Here is an 18,803-nt window from a genome sequence, read left to right as displayed (position 1 = left end):
GAGAAAGAACAAAGTTGGTGGATTATACTATCAGATTTTAAAATTTAATATGAAATTACAGTAATTAAGACAGTGTGATATTAGTACAAGTACAGACAAATCAATAGAAGAGAGTATAGAGTTCAGAAACAGACTCATATATATAGTGGGGAAAAGATGGTCTTTTCAATAAATGATTCTGGAGTAATTGGATAGTCTTATAAAAAAATAATGAGCTTTGGCCTTTTTTCATACCATATGTGAAAAATTAACTTGAGATGGATTGTAGACCTAAATGGCAAAACAATAAAGCTTCTGAAGAATACATGGAAGAATATCTTCATGACTTTACGGCAGTCAAAGATTTCTTCTTTTTTTTTTTTTTGAGATGGAGTCTCTATTGCCCAGGATGGAGTGCAGTGATGTGATCTCGGCTCACTGCAACCTCCGCCTCCCAGGTTCCAGTGATTCTCCTGCCTCAGCCCCCTGGGCAGTTGGGATTACAGGCACCTGCCACCACACCTGGCTAATTTTTGTATTTTTAGTAGAGAGGGGGTTTCACCATGTTGGCCAGGCTGGTTTTGAACTCCTGACCTCAAATGATCTGCCTGCCTCAGCATCCCAAAGTGCTAGGATTACAGTCATGAGCCACTGCACCCAGCCAGATTTCTTAAACAAGATAAAAAAAAAAAAAAAAAAAAAAAAAACCATAAGAGGTAAGATTGATAATTGGATTCATTAAAACTAAGAACTTTTGTGAAAGGGCAGGTCACAGACTGAGAGAAGGTATTTGCAATCTACCTCTCTCTTTCTCTCTCCAGTGAAGAATTCAAATTCTATAAACCAATAAGGAAAAGACAGACAACCCAATTATAAAATGGGCAAAACACTTGAACAAGCATTTCACAGAAGAGGATGTCCAAATATCTAGTAAGTATGTGAAAAAGGTACTTAAGACATCATTAGTCACCAGGCAAATGCAAATGCAAATCACAATGAGATACCAACCCACACTCTCCAGAATGGCTAAAATTAAAAAGACTGATGATATCAAGTGTTGGTGAGGATATAGAGCAATTAGAACTACCACACATTGCTGGTGGGACTGTAAAATGGTGCAACCACTTTGGAAAACTGGCACATCTGTGAAAGCTAGATCTAAGCCTTCTCTATGGTTTAGCACTTCCACTCCTAGGTATATACCCCCCAAAATGAATGCATATGACCATTAAAAGATGTGGACAAAATGTTCATGACAGTTTTATTTATTTTATTTATTTATTTATTTATTTATTTATTTATTTTTTTGAGACGGAGTCTCGCTCTGTCGCCCAGGCTGGAGTGCAGTGGCGCGATCTCGGCTCACTGCAAGCTCCGCCTCCCGGGTTCACGCCATTCTCCTGCCTCAGCCTCTCCAAGTAGCTGGGACTACAGGCGCCCGCCACCACGCCCGGCTAATTTTTTATATTTTTAGTAGAGACGGGGTTTCACCGTGGTCTCGATCTCCTGACCTTGACCTCGTGATCCGCCCGCCTCGGCCTCCCAAAGTGCTGGGATTACAAGCGTGAGCCACCGCGCCCGGCCGACAGTTTTATTTTTAATAACCAAAATTTGGAAATAAGCCAAATAACTCTCAGTGGAGAACTAATAAATAATTTATAGTGTATTCATGTGGTAGAATTTTACACAGTACAAACAGACAAGAAACCATCCACCACTACATGTAACAACATAGATAAACCCCACAGACATGAGTGAACAAAGACAGACTTAAAAAGTATATATGGGCTGGGAACGGTGGCTTGCATCTGTAATCCTGTACTTTGGGAGGCCAAGGTGGGAGGTTTGCTTAAGCCCAGGAGTTCAAGACAAGCCTGGACAACATTGTGAGACCCCATCTATACAAAAAATAAAATAAAAAATTTAGCCAGGCGTGTTGGCATGTACCTATGGTCTCAGCTACCCAAACCAGGGAGGTCAAAGCTGCAGTGAGCTGTGATCATGCCACTGCATTCCAGCCTGGACAATAGAGTGAGACCCTTTTTCAAAAAAAAAGTACATATGATTTCATTTTTATGAAATTCAAAATACATAAAACTAATCAAAAGTGATATAAGTCAGAATAGGGTTTATCTCTGGGTCATAGGGATATTGGCTGGGAAGGGACGAATGAGAACTTTTTGGAGTGCTGGAATGTCCTATTTTTCTTTTTGTCTTTTTGTTTGTTTGTTTTGTTTTGTTTTGTTTTGTTTTGTTTTAAGATATGATCTTGCTCTGTCACCCAGGCTGAAGGGAAGTGGCGTGAACATGGCTCACTGCAACCTCCACCTCCTGGACTTAAGTGATCTTCCCACCTCAGCCTCATAAGTAGCTGGGACCATAGGTGTGTGCCACCATGCCCGGCTAATTTTTAAATTTTTTGTAGAGATGGTGTCCCACTATGTGGAGTCTTCTTCATATTGATCAAAGTGGCAGTTAAAAAAGAATATACTTACATAAAAGTGTACCAAAATGTATATTTAAGATTGGCGCACATTGCTATATATATATTATACCTTGATAAAGAGTATTACAGAAAATTTTAATTTTCTTCTTTTTGCTGTTTTCTAAGTGGTCACACCTTTTTCTCGGCTATATTTCCAAAAGTCTAAACTGAAGAGATAAATTACAATGAGAAGAAAAACAATAAAGGTTATTATTTTTAAAACACTAGAGCTGAATCTCAGCTACCTATCTAGATCTCTTGGCCTGAGCCCTGGACCCAGCTAAAAATAGTTCAGAGCCTTGCCAGCTGGGAGCTGGGCTATGTTTAGCAGAAATTGGCACACAAGTGAAATGGGGTGGAGCCAAGTAGACACTTTGGATCCGGTAGGCATAGCTCTCCCACAGGAGACTGTTTAGGTCATGCCTGGCATCAGTAACTCAGGCTGTTTCCCACACTACAGGCCAGCACTGTGGGCTCTGAGTTTATTGGGAAATGGAAATAAGAGGGAAGGACAAAAGTCCACTGGGAAGCAGACTGGACAGAAAGGAACTCTGAGCAGCTAAACTCTGACTAATCCCAGGGTATACCTGCGTTTTCTCTTCACCAGGTTAGACTTTTAATTTTTGATTTGGTAAATTTGGATTCCTTTTTCAACAACTCATGTAAAAATGTTATGTTTATGTTTGGGGAGGCTGGGTGCGGTGGTTCATGCCTGTAATCTCAGCACTTTGGGAGGCCGAGACAGGTGGATTGTTTGAGGTCAGGAGTTCAAGACCAACCTGGCCAACATGGCGAAACACTGTCTCTACTAAAAATACAAAAATTAGCCGGCTGTGGTGGCACACACCTGTAATTCCAGCTACTCAGGAGGCTGAGGCAGGAGAATCTATTGGACCTGGGAGGCAGAGGTTGCAGTGAGCATAGATCCTGCCACTGCACTCCAGCCTGGGCAGCAGAGCAAGACTGTAAAAAAAAAAAAAAAGTTATATTTATGTTTGGGGAAAGCAGGTGCAGAATTATTTAGATTGCAACCATAAAAAGTTCCCTGGGTGGTTTTGCTGCCAAATCAGCTTAACCTGGGAGATTCACTTCAGGTAACCTCCTCCTCCTTTACTGTGATCATCCAAAAGGCAGGGATGGCTAGTATAATTATCCACATCACAGGGACGCTTAGAGGCTTAATTAATGTTCATAACCCACTTTGAAGTATCCAGATGAAGAGACAGTTGACAGAAATGGTGGTGTTCTAAGTTCTACTTACAAACTCTGGCAAGTTATAAAGCAAATTTTGAAGTTGTTTTTTGGTACTCTACTTCCAAATATACTAGCATGGCAACTCCAAGATCCTCCCTGATTTAGTTAGAATCACTGCCACTCAGACAATTTAGAGGACTCTATTTCTACATTTTGTTCACTTTAATTTTTTAAAATTTTAAAATTTTTTATTATTTTATTTTTTATTTTTTTTGAGACAGAGTCTTGCTCTGTCGCCCACGCTGGAGTGCAGTAGTGCAATCTCGGCTTACTACAACCTATGCCTCCCGGGTTCAAGTGATTCTCCCACCTCAGTTTCCCGAGTAGCCAGGATTACAGGCATGCGCCACCATGCCCGGCTAATTTTTTTGTATTTTTAGTAGAGATGGGGTTTTGCCATGTTGCCCAGGCTAGTCTCAAACTCCTGACCTCAGGCAATTAGCCCGCCTTGGCCTCCCAAATTGCTGGGATTATAGGCGTAAACCACTGCGCCCAGCCATTTTGTTCATTGTTAAAAGGAAGATATGAATATGAGGTGATTTATAACAAGTGGCATTTGGAAGAATGACACTAAACAAGTTGGTATGTTGCTATTGTGAGCAAATAGAGAACTTTTAGCCCACAACTAAGATGCAAAACAACTTTCAAGGTAGGGAAAAAATGTGCCAAACTCTGAGATCAAATGTAAGCCTTAAGCCAAACACTATGAATAACATTAGAAACTTTTTTTTTCTTTATCGACAGGGTCTCGCTTTGTTGCCCAGGCTGGAGTACAGTGGTGTGATCATAGCTCACTCCAGGCTTGAATTCCTGGGCTCAGGCAATCCTCTCACCTCAGCCTCCCAAGTAGTTAGGACTATAGGCACATGCACCACACCTGACTTTTAAAAATATTTTGGACAGATGAGGTCTTGCTATGTTGCCCAGGCTGGTCTCAAACCTCTGGCCTTAAGTGGTCCTCCTGCCTCAGCCTTCCAAAGCACTGGGATTGCAAGTATGAACCACAATGTCTGGACTGGAAACCTTTCTAAAATAAATCCATCCTAATTCATAATTTGGAGATGGCTTAGGATATTATCTTTTCCATTCTTGAGAAGGAGAAACCCTGAAATATTGTCAATAAAAACCAATCTGGGAGATGGCACTAAGACTCTGTCAAGGGTGTAGTCTCTCTTTATGTAGTAACCGATGCATTAGGTTTTGCCTGATTAAAAAAAAATCAAGTCTGTGAGCAAACAAAAATGTGGTGGGCTGAATAATGAAAATGAAAATGTTGGGCCAGGCATGGTGGCTCACGCCTGTAATCCCAGCACTTTGGGAGGCCAAGGCGGGGGAGTCACCTGAGGCCAGGAGTTTGAGACCAGCCTGGCCAACATGATGAAACACCGTCTCTACTAAAAATAACAAAAATCAGCCAGGCATGGTGGCACGTGCCTCTAGTTCCAGCTACTTAGGAGGCTGAGGCAGGAGAATCGCTTGAACCGGGAAGGCAGAGATTGCAGTGAGCTGAGATGGCGCCACTGCACTCCAGCTTGGGCAACAGAACGAGACTTCATCTCAAAAAAAAAAAAAAAAAAATGATGCTGATGGTGAAAATACTAATAGCCATCGTGTATTGAGGGCTCACTAGGTGGTAGACACTGTTCTAAGAGCTTTATATGTCTTGACTCATCTGATCCCACCAATAACCCTAGAAAATAGAACCTACTATTATCCTTATTTTATGGACAAAGAAATTGAGACTTAGAGAAGTTAAGTAACTAACTTGCTTACGGTTATACAGCTTACCAGCTAGCAGTGGTGTTCAAAACACTAGTGTGCATTACACTTCTCCAGAAAGCTAGTTAAAATTCATATCTTAGCTCAAGACCAGACATTCTGATTAGAAGTGTGAGATGGGGTCTAGAAAAGTGCATTTTGGCTGGGCGCAGTGGCTCACGCCTGTAATCCCAGCACTTTGGGAGGCCAAGGCAGGCAGATCACGAGGTCAGGAGATTGAGACCATCCTGACCAACATGGTGAAACCCCGTCTATACAAAAATACAAAAATTAGCTGGGTGTGGTGGTGCGTGCCTGTAGTCCCAGCTACTCAGGAGGCTGAGGCAGGAGAATCCCTTGAACCAGGGAGTTGGAGGTTGCAGTGAGCCAAGATCGTGCCACTGGACTCCAGCCTGGTGACACAGCGAGACTCTGTCTCAAAAAAAAAGAAAAAGAAAAAGAAAAATGCATGCATTTTTAATAAATGCCTGGCATCCTGGTCAACATAGGGAAACTCTGTCTCTACAAAAAGTTAAAAAATTATCTGAGCCTGGTGGCACATGCCTGTAGTCTCAGCTACTCAGGAGGCTGAGGCAGGAGGGTCACTTGAGCCTGGGAGGCTGAGGCTGCAGTGAGCTATGATCATGCCATTGCACTCCAGCCTGGGAGATAGAGTGAGATCCTGTCTCCAAAAATTAATAAATCCCTGGGAACAGGTGTGGTGGCTCACGCCTATAATCCCAGAACTTTGGGAGGCTGAGGTAGGAGGATCACTTGAGGCCAGGAATTTGAGACCAGCCTGGGCAAAATGGTGAGACCTTGTGTCTACAAAAAGTTTAAAAATTAGCCGGATGCATTGGCACGTGCCTGTGGTCCCAGTTCCTTGGGAGGTTGAAATGGGAGGATTGCTTGAGCCCACGAGTTTGAGGTGGCAGTGAGCTATGATTGTACCACTGCACTCCAGTCTGGGTGATAAAACAAGACCCATTCTTTAAGGAAAAACAATAAACAAAAATAAAAATAAAATAAATCCCCAAGGCAAATCAACTGTAGGAGGCCATTAGACCACTCTTTGGGAAGTAGTGGCCTAGACCTAGGAAAAGGAGAGGCTAGGAGTTGAAATTTTCCAGTGTTTCTCCAGCATTGATTGGCCTTCCCTGTCCAGCCACATAGCAGGTCATCGGCCTAGCTGGGACTGTATGTCCTTGTAGTGAAAAAAGGCTGTATCAGGCTTCCAATGCTTAATGAAAATAGCCTTTCTTTTTGTTTCTTTTTTTTTTTGAGATGGAGTTTCACTCTTGTCGCCCAGGCTGGAGTACAATGGTGTGATCTCAGCTCACTGCAACCTCCGCCTCCCAGGTTCAAATGATTCTGCTGCCTCAGCCTCCCTAGTAGCTGGGATTACAGGCATCCACCACCATGCCCAGCTAATTTTTTGTATTTTTAGTAGAGAGGGGGTTTCACTATGTTTGGCCAGGCTGGTCCCGAACTCCTGACCTCAGATGGTCCACCCACCTCAGTCTCCCAAAGTGCTGGGATTGCAGGCATGAGCCACTGTGCCTGGCTGAAAATAGCCTTTCAAAACATCCAACTTGATTTGTTCAGCTTCCATATATAATATGTAACCTTCTGATTTTAATATGGTTTCTTAAATAGATTTTTCCTACCAGGAAGAGCATGTGCTGACCAACAGACATGAATTTCAGCCTGGTAGTTATAACATTACAAATAATGAATAAATGGCATTGTATTTTATTAATCAGTCTATTATAACTCTGATTAATATAAATAATTCCTCAGAGCCAGCTCTTTTTTAAATAAATGGAGAACAATGAGTTTTATGAATTTGCAATCTTCGGGCCCAGCACACATTTTGAGGCCTCATTTATGCTTTCCTTAGTATATCCACATCACTGAGCTGGGAGGCACATTTTGAGACCCAGAATCCTGACACCTCCATGCCTTCAAAAGGGTAAGTTTATCAAGTTTAATAAAACAATTCATAAAACATCACTCACCTGGGTCCTCCTCCTCCACCTGTGACTTTCAAACACCTGTGACCTCTGAGCTATTGAGGGGCATGGTGATATATTTTTAACATCTTTGCCCTTTTGCTCTTTTCAAATGACACTTGTGGCTGAGTGTAGTGGCTCATACCTGTAATCCCAGCACTTTAGGAGGTCGAGGCGGGGAGATAACATGAGGCCAGGAGTTCAAAACTAGCCTGGCCAACATGGCGAAACCCCGTCTCTACTAAAAATACAAAAATTAGCTGGGTGTGGTGGCACATGCCTGCAATCCATGCTACTTGGGTGGCTGAGGCAGGAGAATCACTTGAATCCAGAAGGCAGAGGTTGCAGTGAGCTGAGATCACACCATTACACTCCATCCTGGGTGACAGAGTAAGACCCTGCCTTAAAAAAAAAAAAAAAGCTACTAATCTGATTTGGCATGAGGTATAACCTAGAAAATCTGGAAAAGACACACAAATGAACTTTGCCAGAAACAAAGCTGTGGAGACTAAACCAATCCATATTACACACCTAACTTTCCTCATTATATATTTTTTTGCAAGGGAAAAAAAATGAGGCAGGGGTAAAGCAATGACAATTTCCACGGTCTCTGTAAATGAGGAAATTGTCAAAGGTATTTGCCACTGATACACTCCACATCCTGTGCTTTTTCTTTTTCTTTTTTTTTTTTTTTTTGAGACAGGAGTCCTGCTCCATTGCCCAGATTAGAGTGCAGTGGCATGATCACAGTTCACTGCAGCCTCGACTGCCTGGGCTCAAGTGATCCTCTTGTCTCCTAAGTAGCTGGGACCACGGGTGCGTGCCAGCTAATTTTTAAATTTTTTTTGTAGATACTGAGGTCTCCCTGTATTGCCCAGGCTGGTCTCAAACCCCTGGCCTCCAGCGATCCTTCCACCTCAGCCTCCCAAAGTGCTGGAATTATAGGTTTGAGCCACTGTACCCAGTTTCTTCTGTGTTCTTGATGGAAAACTTATTATTACTGCTACTCTCCTCCTTGCCCATCAGCCATACTCTGGCTGCATTAACTTTCTTTCTATTCCCAGCACTTCCCAAACCTGTTCTTCCTTTTGGGTCTTTGGGGCCTTGCTCTAGCTGTAATGTTCTTTATCCTTAGATTCCCATGATTGGCTCCTTCTTGTCCCTAAGTCTCAGCTAAAATGTTATCCTGCAGAAAGGCCTTCACTGATGATCCCATCTAAAGTAATCACTCTGTTACACCATTCAGTTTTATTCTCTGCATAGCATTTACCCATTGCTGATATTTTTCTTTTCTTTTTTTTTTTTTTAAATAATCTATCTCCTGTCAACTAGAATGTAAGCCCTGATAGGGCAGGACTCTTTTTTTTGTTTGTTCGTTTGTTTGTTTTGAGACAGAGTCTCACTCTGTCGCCCAGGCTGGAGTGCAGTGGCGCGATCTCGGCTCACTGCAAGCTCCACCTCCTAGGTTCACGCCATTCTCCTGCCTCAGCCTGCCCAGTAGCTGGGGCTACAGGCACCCGCCACCACGCCCAGCTAATTTTTTTTTGTATTTTTAGTAGAAACGGGGTTTCACTGTGTTAGCCAGGATGGCCTCAATCTCCTGACCTCGTGATCCGCCTGCCTCGGCCTCCCAAAGTGCTGGGATTACAGGCGTGAGCCACCGTGCCCGGCCAGGGCAGGACTCTTTTATTACACTGTATCTTCATTATTATATCTACGGTGCCAAAAACTATCCCTAACACAGGGGAGATGCTCTACGCATGTTTGGGGAGGAGGGAGGAAGGAAGGGAGGGAGGGAGAGAGGGAAGAAGGAAGGAAGGTGGGAAGAAAGGAAAGAGGAAGACAATTGGGAAGGATGTTTCTGACCTGAGGCTGATTGTTGGAGGCATCCAACTGGTTATTATTTTGCTTAACAGCAAAATATTTTTATCCACCTCCTTTGGAAACAAGAGATCTTAAAGATGTTTTGAGTTGATTACATAAGACTATTTAACAGTGGTTATGAAAACAGATGAGTTATCCTGAGAGGCTTTACTAGATATTTGTCATCATGAACTCAGTCTCACAAGTTATTACAATAGAAAATCAGGAAAAACTGCTTATGTGTTTGAATTCAAGTAGCTAAGTCTCAAAATATAAAAAACAGTTGCACTACAGATTTTCTTTCAAAATAGCTAAAAAATACCTTGTTGGCATCAAAGGGAGTAATAATAAAATATCTTCCAAAAAACCTGAAAATAGGAAATAAATTTGCCTTCTGAGAGTTAAACCAGTCAGATACACACACACACATGCACACATGTGCACGCATGTGAACATACACAGAATCACATAGAGATTAGGCTAAACCTAAGGAGGGAGTAAACTGAGAGATAACCACTGTGTACCTGAAGACTTTGGGAATACCCCTAACTTCAGTGACCTGGGGGTAAGCCAGGAAGGCAATCACCAGAATGTGTTTGTTAATTTAATCTGTTGTATGGAGAAAGTCTGGATGAACAGAGGATGTAGGCAGACAGCTGTCAGCCTGTAGCCTGGAAAACCTCAACCTAAGAAGCAAGAAGTGGGTAGCACACTCCCAACTACTGTTCAAGAGAGAAGGGGCCTTGGCCTAAGGATTTGAGCTCTCAGGTCTCTGTGGCAAATGTATCTTTGGATAAATCATCTACCCATCTCTCCTTACTCAGATTTCATGCTCCACATGGCTCTCTATGTGCTGAAGCCTGATTATAGGAAGCAAAGACTCTGGTTTGCTGATGTGAAGGCTCACCAGTTAGCTGGTTGCATTTATGGTTAAAATGGAATGAATTTGAATTTTGGCCATACAGCAGTCTCTGTGAGCTTGGGTTAGTATGAGTTTACCTGTGAGATAAAGTTCCAGAGCAGAGTGACTTGTGACTTGTGTTGGGTCCATACTACATGGCAGACAGTGGACCAGAATTTATACCACAAATCCAGGTTGGCTCTGAGAAGACACTGCCACTAAGGCCTGATCTAAACTCAGTTCCCTTTCAAGTTCACCAATTGTATGACTCACATGACATTGAATGAGGGGAAGACTAAAGGCCAGGAGTGTGATACTAGCTGGACTCAGCTTCAAGAACCCAAAAGACCCCAATGGATAAGATGTGGATACTCTAGTCCATGGGTCAGCAAACTTTTTCTGTAAAGGGCCAGAAAACAAATCTATTAGGCTTGTGGACCACATACATCCTCTATTACATATTTGTTATCTTCTTGTTGTTTTTGTTTTTGGAGACAGAATTTCGCTCTGTCGCCCAGGCTGGAGTGCAGTGGTGCGATCTCTGCTCACTGCAACTTCCGCCTCCCAGGTTCAAGTGATCCTCCTGCCTCAGCCTCTGAGTAGCTGGGATTATAGGCATGCGCCACCACGCCCAGCTAATTTTTTGTATTTGTAGTACAGATGGGGTTTCACCACGTTGGCCAGGCTCATCTCTACCTCTTGACCTCAAGTGATCCACCCACCTCTGCCTCCAAAAGTGTTGGGATTACAGGCATGAGCCACTGTGCCCAGCCTTATTATTATTATTATTATTGTTATTATTTTGAGACAAATTCTTGCTCTGTCACCCAGACTGGAGTGCAGTGGCGTGATCTCATCTCACTGCAACCTCCGCCTCCCAGGTTTAAGCGATTCTCCTGCCTCATCCTCCATAGAAGCTGGGACTACAGGCATGCACCACCACGCCTGGCTAATTTTTGTATTTTTAGTAGAGACGGGTTTTTGCCATGTTAGTCACTGGTCTGGAAGTCCTGGCCTCAAGTAATCTGTCCACCTTGGCCTCCCAAAGTGCTGGGATTATAGGCATGAGCCACTGTGCCCAGTCTATTATTTTTTATACAACCCTTTGAAAATATAAAAACCATTTTTTGCTCCTGGTACAAAAACAGGCTCCTGGCCACATTTGGCCTGAGGGGGTGCAGTTCACTGACCCCTGCTCTAGTCCTGAGTTGGCCACTCATTTACGGGGAGACCACAGACAAGCTACTTTAATTAGTTTATTCATAAACAAACAGTACCTTCATAATTTGCCTTATTCCACTCCAGGTGTGTGACCACTAACTTCGCCAGTCTGTGAGGCCGGATAATCAAATATGAAAACTGGGTGGGTCGCACTGTAGAAACTGGGGGCTGAGAGTGTCTTGTACTGGCATGGTGCGGGGTGGCTAGCCAAGGAGACATGTGACCCTGAGAGGAGCCGGACAAGAGCTGCTGTCTTTGAGAACACTTCGGAGAACAAGCATTGTCTGAATAAAGTCTCAACTAAAGATAAGACTTCCTAGATAAAGCTAAGGAGAAAATGCTTTTGGTCAGGAATCCCAAAGATCTTTGAGATATTTCCTAAGGGCCTCTCAGCTACACACCTACCCTTCTGTGGACTTGTAAATGCCTGGCTCTGTGGGGACCTATCAGCTCTCTACTATTCATCCAGGTAAAGGGAGCTGCCCTAGAGTTTGGAGAACATACCCAAATTGCACCTCAATGAATGGGGATCGCTGGAAACTGGATCTTCTGGAACCCAGCTATAGTTAAATAAATAATTTCCTTGAGTGGGGAACAAGACTTACTGAAAGAAAGGAATTAAACCAACTTTGCTGTTTGTTTTTTTGGGTAAGTTTAGTAGGCAGTCTAAATATATCATTCCTATTACAGCTTTTTCATTACATATTTTATTCTTTTGAATTTAAATTACTTAAAATTTTTATTTATTTTAACTCAAAATATGCAGATGAGCAGATTCATGTATGACCAGAAGGTAAACCAGGATCACAGAGCAGCCGGAGAGGCGGTGACAGAACCGTCAATGGAACCCCGGGCTCCAGGTTTTAACTCCTATTTTCACTCACTCTTTTTTTTTTTTTTTTTTTTTGAGACGGAGTCTTGCTCTGTTGGCAGGCTGAAGTACAGTGGCACAATCTCGGCTCACTGCAACCTCTGCCTCCCGGGTTCAAGCAATTCTCCTGCCTCAGCTTCCCAAGTAGCTGGGACTACAGGCTCACGCTGCCATGCCCGGCTAAGGTTTTTTGTTTTTTTTTGTTTTGTTTTTTTTTTGGTATTTTAGTAGAGACAGGGTTTCACCATGTTGCCCAGGCTGGTCTCGAACTCCTGAGCTCAGGCAATCTGCCCACCTTGGCCTCCCAAAGTGCTAGGATTACAGACGTGAGCCACCGTGCCCGGCCTATTTTCACTCTTTATTGCAGTGATTCTTGAATGCTGCTATGCATAGGGATGGGGACAGGGGTGGGGTGGGGAGCTCTGTGTAGTTTGAAAAAGATTTTATCCCTCTTAATTCCCAGTTGAAATTCACTGATGTACAATTCATCTGATTTTGCCTTGGTCTTCTTGAAACCTCTTCAAATAAAACAAAACAAAAAAATAACACTCAAGCTGGAGAATGGTTCTACTTATTCAGAAGTGGCCAGCAGAAGAGCTGTAGAGAACAGAGTGATTCCTGAATCAGCAAACCCCATGAGCTTGGATGATTCAAACCAAGCCGTGGCCGGGATCAGCTTCATTTACTGGCAGGAACCCGCCCAATAAATCGCAAGATAGAACCGCTTTAAGTCCTCTCTTTTCTAAAACAGAAGAGAGGAGTGTGTCTCCTACTCCTTGTGTTCATTTCAAAAGGATCAAAGACAAGTAAATTTTTTTAGAATATGAATCTGTAGCAAATGGGTAACTTGAATAAGATAAAATCATTCTCCATCAAAGGAAGGTGGATTGAAGGGGTAACACACTCTCAAAATACCCGCAACACCACCTCCCCCCAACAAATAAAATGTAAATGTGAGATTTTAAGCAGGTTAATAACATAAAGAAAACACTCAGAGGAGCCAGGAAAAGACCCTGGCATCAACATTATAGAAGTATTATGGCTGGCCAGGTGCGGTGGCTCACACTTGTAATCCCGCAGTTTGGGAGGCAGAGGCAGGCAGTTCGTTTGGGCTCAGGAGTTCGAGACCAGCCTGGGCAACATGGTGAAAACACATCTCTACTAAAAATACAAAAATTAGCTGGGCGTGGTTGTGCGTGCCTGTAATGCCAGATACCCGGGAGGCTGAGCTATGAGAATCTCTTGAACCCGGGAGGTGGAGGCTGCAGTGAGATGGGATCGTGCCCCTGCACTCCAGCCTGGGCAACAGAGTGAGAGCCTGTCCCAAAATACAAACAAACAAAAAACAAAACAAAGAAGTAACTATAGCTGCATACAGTGTAGCTATTAAATACCTTATTTGAAATAATATGAGCCGCTAACTAGAATCATATACATTTTAGAATTTAGATCAACCCTAGAGAAATTTTCTAGGTGAAGAAACTGAATCTCTGCTCTGGACTCAGAATCTGAGGGCTGGGCTGGACCAGGAGCCTTGTGCGTGCCTCTAGCATAGCACATAGCATAGAATGCTTTAGTCTGAGCTCCTGGACTGCAGACCATATTCTTTCTCTTTCTATTCCTAACAGTTATGAAAGTGTCTGGCACTTAGTAGGTGTCTAGTAATGTTTAATACACCAATTGGAAGAAGCAAGAGTGTAAATCCTAGAACAAGAAGAGAAAAAGTTTAGAGGAAAAATCTTTCTCTGATCTCTCAGAGCATGGTAGGGCGAAATTACCCAAAAAAGCAAAAGTGACCTCAGTGTGGCTTTTTTTAGGTGAACCTCCCAGTCACAGGTAAGCATTTGCCAGACTGCCCAGAGCGATCACTTCTGTCATCGCTATTAATAACACGGCTTGCTTATTTTGTCTTCCTGGAGTATTAGAATGAGTTCACTTGCAATTAAGTTCCCTGCTTTAATTACAGCAGAAATAAAAAGTAGGTAGACAAGTGACTTTCATTCAAGTATTTCAGACATGTTTCACTTTTGAAATCTGAAGTATTAAGTATTAAGCGTCTTGTTTGAAGTTAAAAGTACAGATTATCTCATCACGGAAAAGATTAAATTATAATGCTATCTACCTTATGATTAAAATGGCTTGTCAGATTTTAGTAGCTGTTGAAAGAATCATATCTTTTCTGTATCTAAATCGTTTGATTCTTTTCCCTGAAAAGACAAAAAAATACTGTGAACCCTTAATTTCAATAGCACAAAGAATTGTGCCTTCCATATTTATAAACCAGCCACAGGACAAAGGGAAACAATACGTAATTAAACATTACATTCTCTTAAGAAATATTTTCTTTCAGGATTACATAAATATCTTTATGCTTTTCCATTTTCTTTTTGAAACAGAGTAACCCTATGACATTTCAAAGTGAAATAGCTACACACACAATTTTTATAGAGAGGCTAGGATGACTTTTTTTTAGAACAAGTGTAATTAACCACACACACAGCATATTATTCATTGTCCTATGACCTTTGTTATTTAATTTCATATTCTGAAAATGTTTGCTTCTAAATTTAGTCAGGAAAATGAGGAAATGTTATGGTTGCTTTGCTGGCTGTATATTACAGTGAAATATACCCAGAATAGTTTTCAAATGTGGATGTTAAAAAATATCTGTTGTTTGCCTGCTTTGGCATATAAAAGGTTTAACCAAAGCATAGTAATTTGGATTTATCACAGAGGCCCCCCAGCCAAGGTCTTGAAAAATTCTAAGTAACTATAAAGTATGGTGCCTGGTCAGGTCAAGGAGAGGAGCACACCCACTGGAGTAGGGGACAAAATCAGTGGCTGTGGATGTCCCTGAAAAGTCTCCCTTCCCCTGCCCTCCCAGTCCCCACTGCTGTCCCTCCTATTCCATTGCCTCCAGGGACCATGATGTGGCTGTGTGGCTGGAGTAGATAGGGGTTAAACATATATACATATATTTTAAAAGTTGTAAAATCCCTTCCACTAAAACAAAAACATAAACAAAAACCCTCTATTACACGGCAGGTGGAAAAGACCTCCTGTGGTTGATCTGTGGTTTGGGGGTGGGGGTCAGAGGCACCTAGGAATATATGAAATGAAATTTTGGAATCTCCGCTCTAATATGCCTGCCACTAGAAGTTGGGTCACTTTCCTTACTCTAGTGTGATGCCATTGCCTAGGCCAGAGCCACATATATGGGAGTGCAGGTTGTGCCCTGTGCCAGGTGCCCAACCAAGAGGGACATTAGGGATAAAAATCCAGCCCTGGCTTCTCTTGCTGAGCCTGGCTCCCTGGTGCAGGGCTGATTCTGCAGGGAGGAAAGGGCCTCCTTTGTGTTATGTCTGCCTGGAGGGGATGTGGTTTTCTTTTTCTTTTTCTTTTTTTTTTTTTTCTGAGACGGAGTCTCTCGCCCAGGCTGGAGTGCAGTGGCACGATCTCGGCTCACTGCAAGCTCCGCCTCCCGGGTTCACACCATTCTCCTGCCTCAGCCTCCCGAGTAGCTAGGACTACAGGCGCCCACCACCATGCCCGGCTAGTTTTTTGTATTTTTAGTAGAGACGGGGTTTCGCTGTGTTAGCGAGCATGGTCTCAATCTCCTGACCTTGTGATCTGCCCGCCTGGGCCTCCCGAAGTGCTGGATTTACAGGCATGAGCCACCGTGCCTGGCCTTTCTTTCTTTTTTTGTGGGGGGGGGACAGAGTCTTGCTCTGTCACCTGTGCTGGAGTGCAGTGGCACGATCTCAGCTCACTGCAATCTCTGTCTCCCGGGTTCAAGCAATTCTCTTGCCTCAGCCTCCTGAGTAGCTGGGATTACAGGCACCCACCACCTCACCCAGCCAACAGGGTTTCACCATGTTGGCCAGGCTGGTCTCGAACTCCTGACCTCAAGTGATCTGGCTGCCTCGGCTTCCCAAAATGCTGGGTTTACAGTTGTTAGCCACGCACCTGGCTGAAAGCCAAAACATTTTAAACAAAATGTGCTCTATACTTCAATCTTGACAAATCCATAACATCATTAAAAACATTTGTTTTGTTTTGTTTTGTTTTGTTTTGAGACAGGAGTTTCACTCGTTGCCCAGGCTGGAGTGCAATGGCACGATCTCAGCTCACTGCAACCTCCACCTCCCCAGTTCAAGTGATTCTCCTGCCTCAGCCTCCCAAGTCACTGGAATTATGGGTGCCTGCCACCATGCCCAGCTAATGTTTTGTATTTTTAGTAGACACGGGGTTTCACTATGTTGGCCAGGCTGGTCTCGAACTCCTGACTTCATGATCCTCCCACCTCAGCCTCCCAAAGTGCTGAGATTACAGGCGTGAGCCACTGTGCCTGGTCCATTAAAAACATTTGTAAAGCTACGGTGTTGATAAAGTATGAAAGACTGCAAAAAATATGGCTAAATTTTAGTTATTGCACATGTTTAGAGGAGCTAGTGACATTTTCTATGATTAATAAAAGACATTATGTTTCTATTTATGTATTCCACAACATTTATTTTCTCCATTTCAGGAAAACCACTATGTTGTTACAATAAAGATTTTCATGTAATTTGTGTTCAATTGATAGTAATAATGTAACAAGTTAAAAATGAAGGTAATTGTGTTTAAAATTTGAGTATATTTTCATCAAAATGTAAGTTAAAGTGACTGTAAATTTTAAGATCATAATTACTTTGTATATCTTCAAGAAAATTATTGTTTTAAAATATTTATATCTATTAAAATTAGAAGGCAAAATAAAAATATATGAATACCAACATTTTAAATAAAAATCATTTAAATAAAGCTGAACTTTTTTTTTTTAAGAGGTCTCACTATATTGCCCAGGCTGATCTTGAAATCCTTGGCTCAAGCTATCCTCTCACCTAGGCCTCCCAAGTGCTGGATTACAGGCATGAGCCACCAGCCTGGACAATATGGCAAAACTCCATCTCTACAAAAAATACAAAAAATAGCAGAGTGTGGTGGTGCACACCAGTAATCCCAGCAACTTGGGAGGCTGAGGTGGGAGGATGGTTGAGACTAGGAGGTGGAGGTTGCAGTGAGCTGAGATTGTGCTACTGCACTCTAGCCTGGACGACAGAGCCAGACCTTGTCTTGGGGGAAAAAAAAACATAATAAGAATTGTTTGCTATTGCAAAATATCCTCAGTCACAATGCACAGTGTGCAACTGTTGCAAATGCCACTTAATTCCCAAGTACCTCTAGAACTCACAGTTGGAAAACAGAGAAGCTGGAAAAGGGATCCTCAGCATTCCTAGCCAATGATACTTGGTAATGCAAGAATCTATTGCATTCATATTCTCTGAGAGGAGGAATTTGACAACTTAATTAATTTGTCCTTTTTTATGTAAGAGTTTCTGCCACTCAAATCTTTCCAAAGCCATTTTTTTCCCCTAGTGTCAGCAGCAAGACAACCCACAAAGCTTTTTGTTTTGAAGACATAGGGCAAGAGAGACACAGAAGTGTTTCTGTGAATCCTGAATGGTGTTATCTTAAGAAGAAATGTTTAGGGTCATGAGTTGCACTGGACCAGCATGGAGGGCTGGATCCCAGGGCCAGAGGCACCCCCATGTCTTTTATTTATTTATTTATTTTTTCTGAGAAAGAGTCTTGCTTTGTCACCCGGGCTGGAGTGCAATGGTGCAATTTTGGCTTACTGCAACCTCCACCTTCCAGGGTCAGGCGATTCTCCTGGCTCAGCCTCCTGAGTAGCTGGGATTACAGGCACACGCCACTGCGCCCAGCTAATTTTTGTATTTTTAGTAGAGACAGGGTTTCACCATGTTGCCCAGGCTGGTCTTGAACTCCTGACTTCAGGTGATCCACGTGCCTTGGCCTCCCAAAGTGCTGGGATTACAGGCGTGAGCCACCGTGCCCGGCCACTTCCATGTCTTTTAATCAGCTTTGTGTGTGTTTGTTAAACATGGAATACAGGTCAGAGGTCTCTGCTGTTTGCATTTCATGGTGCTACTATCTGGAAGTTTAGGATAAATCATTCTTTTAAAAAAAGGCTGTGTCAGAATTCAGGCACAGATATTTACATGGTAGAATGCCCACTTTAATTAGCAAATTACAAATAGAAGTCGTGCTGAAATTTTGCTTCTCATTTTTCTGTGCGAGTAGTTTCCTTTTCTTGTTTTTCTTTCTTTTTTTTTTTAAATGGAGTCTGGCTCTGTCATGCAGGCTGGAGTGCAATGGCGTGATCTCAGCTCACTGCAACTTCCACTTCCTGTGTTCAAGTGATTCTCCTGCCTCAGCCTCCTGAGTAGCTGGGATTACAGGTGTGCACCACCATGCCTGGCTAATTTTTATATTTTTAGTACAGACGGGGTTTCATCATGTTGGTCAGGCTGGTTTTGAACTCCTGACCTTGTGATCCGCTCGCCTCAGCCTCCCAAAGTGCTGGGAGACATTTAGCTTTTTGAGGGATTGCTAGAT

General features: G+C 42.8%; 1 long non-coding RNA gene across 1 annotated transcript in view; it reads left to right on the top strand.

Annotated features, from left to right (window-relative positions):
* Positions 1-2,892: 2,892 nt before the first annotated feature.
* Positions 2,893-18,803, top strand: part of LOC116480264 (uncharacterized) — a 29,285-nt gene continuing 13,374 nt past the window's right edge. Inside the window, exon 1 of the long non-coding RNA XR_004251239.1 lies at positions 2,893-3,071. This is a non-coding gene — a long non-coding RNA (uncharacterized LOC116480264). The remainder of the gene's footprint in view (positions 3,072-18,803) is intronic.

This window comes from Hylobates moloch, unplaced genomic scaffold (genome assembly GCF_009828535.3).
Source record: "Hylobates moloch isolate HMO894 unplaced genomic scaffold, HMol_V3 SCAFFOLD_13, whole genome shotgun sequence".
NCBI lineage: Eukaryota > Metazoa > Chordata > Mammalia > Primates > Hylobatidae > Hylobates > Hylobates moloch.
The sequence above is the reverse complement of the archived record's forward strand: the minus strand, read 5'-3'. Positions and strand labels throughout refer to the sequence as shown.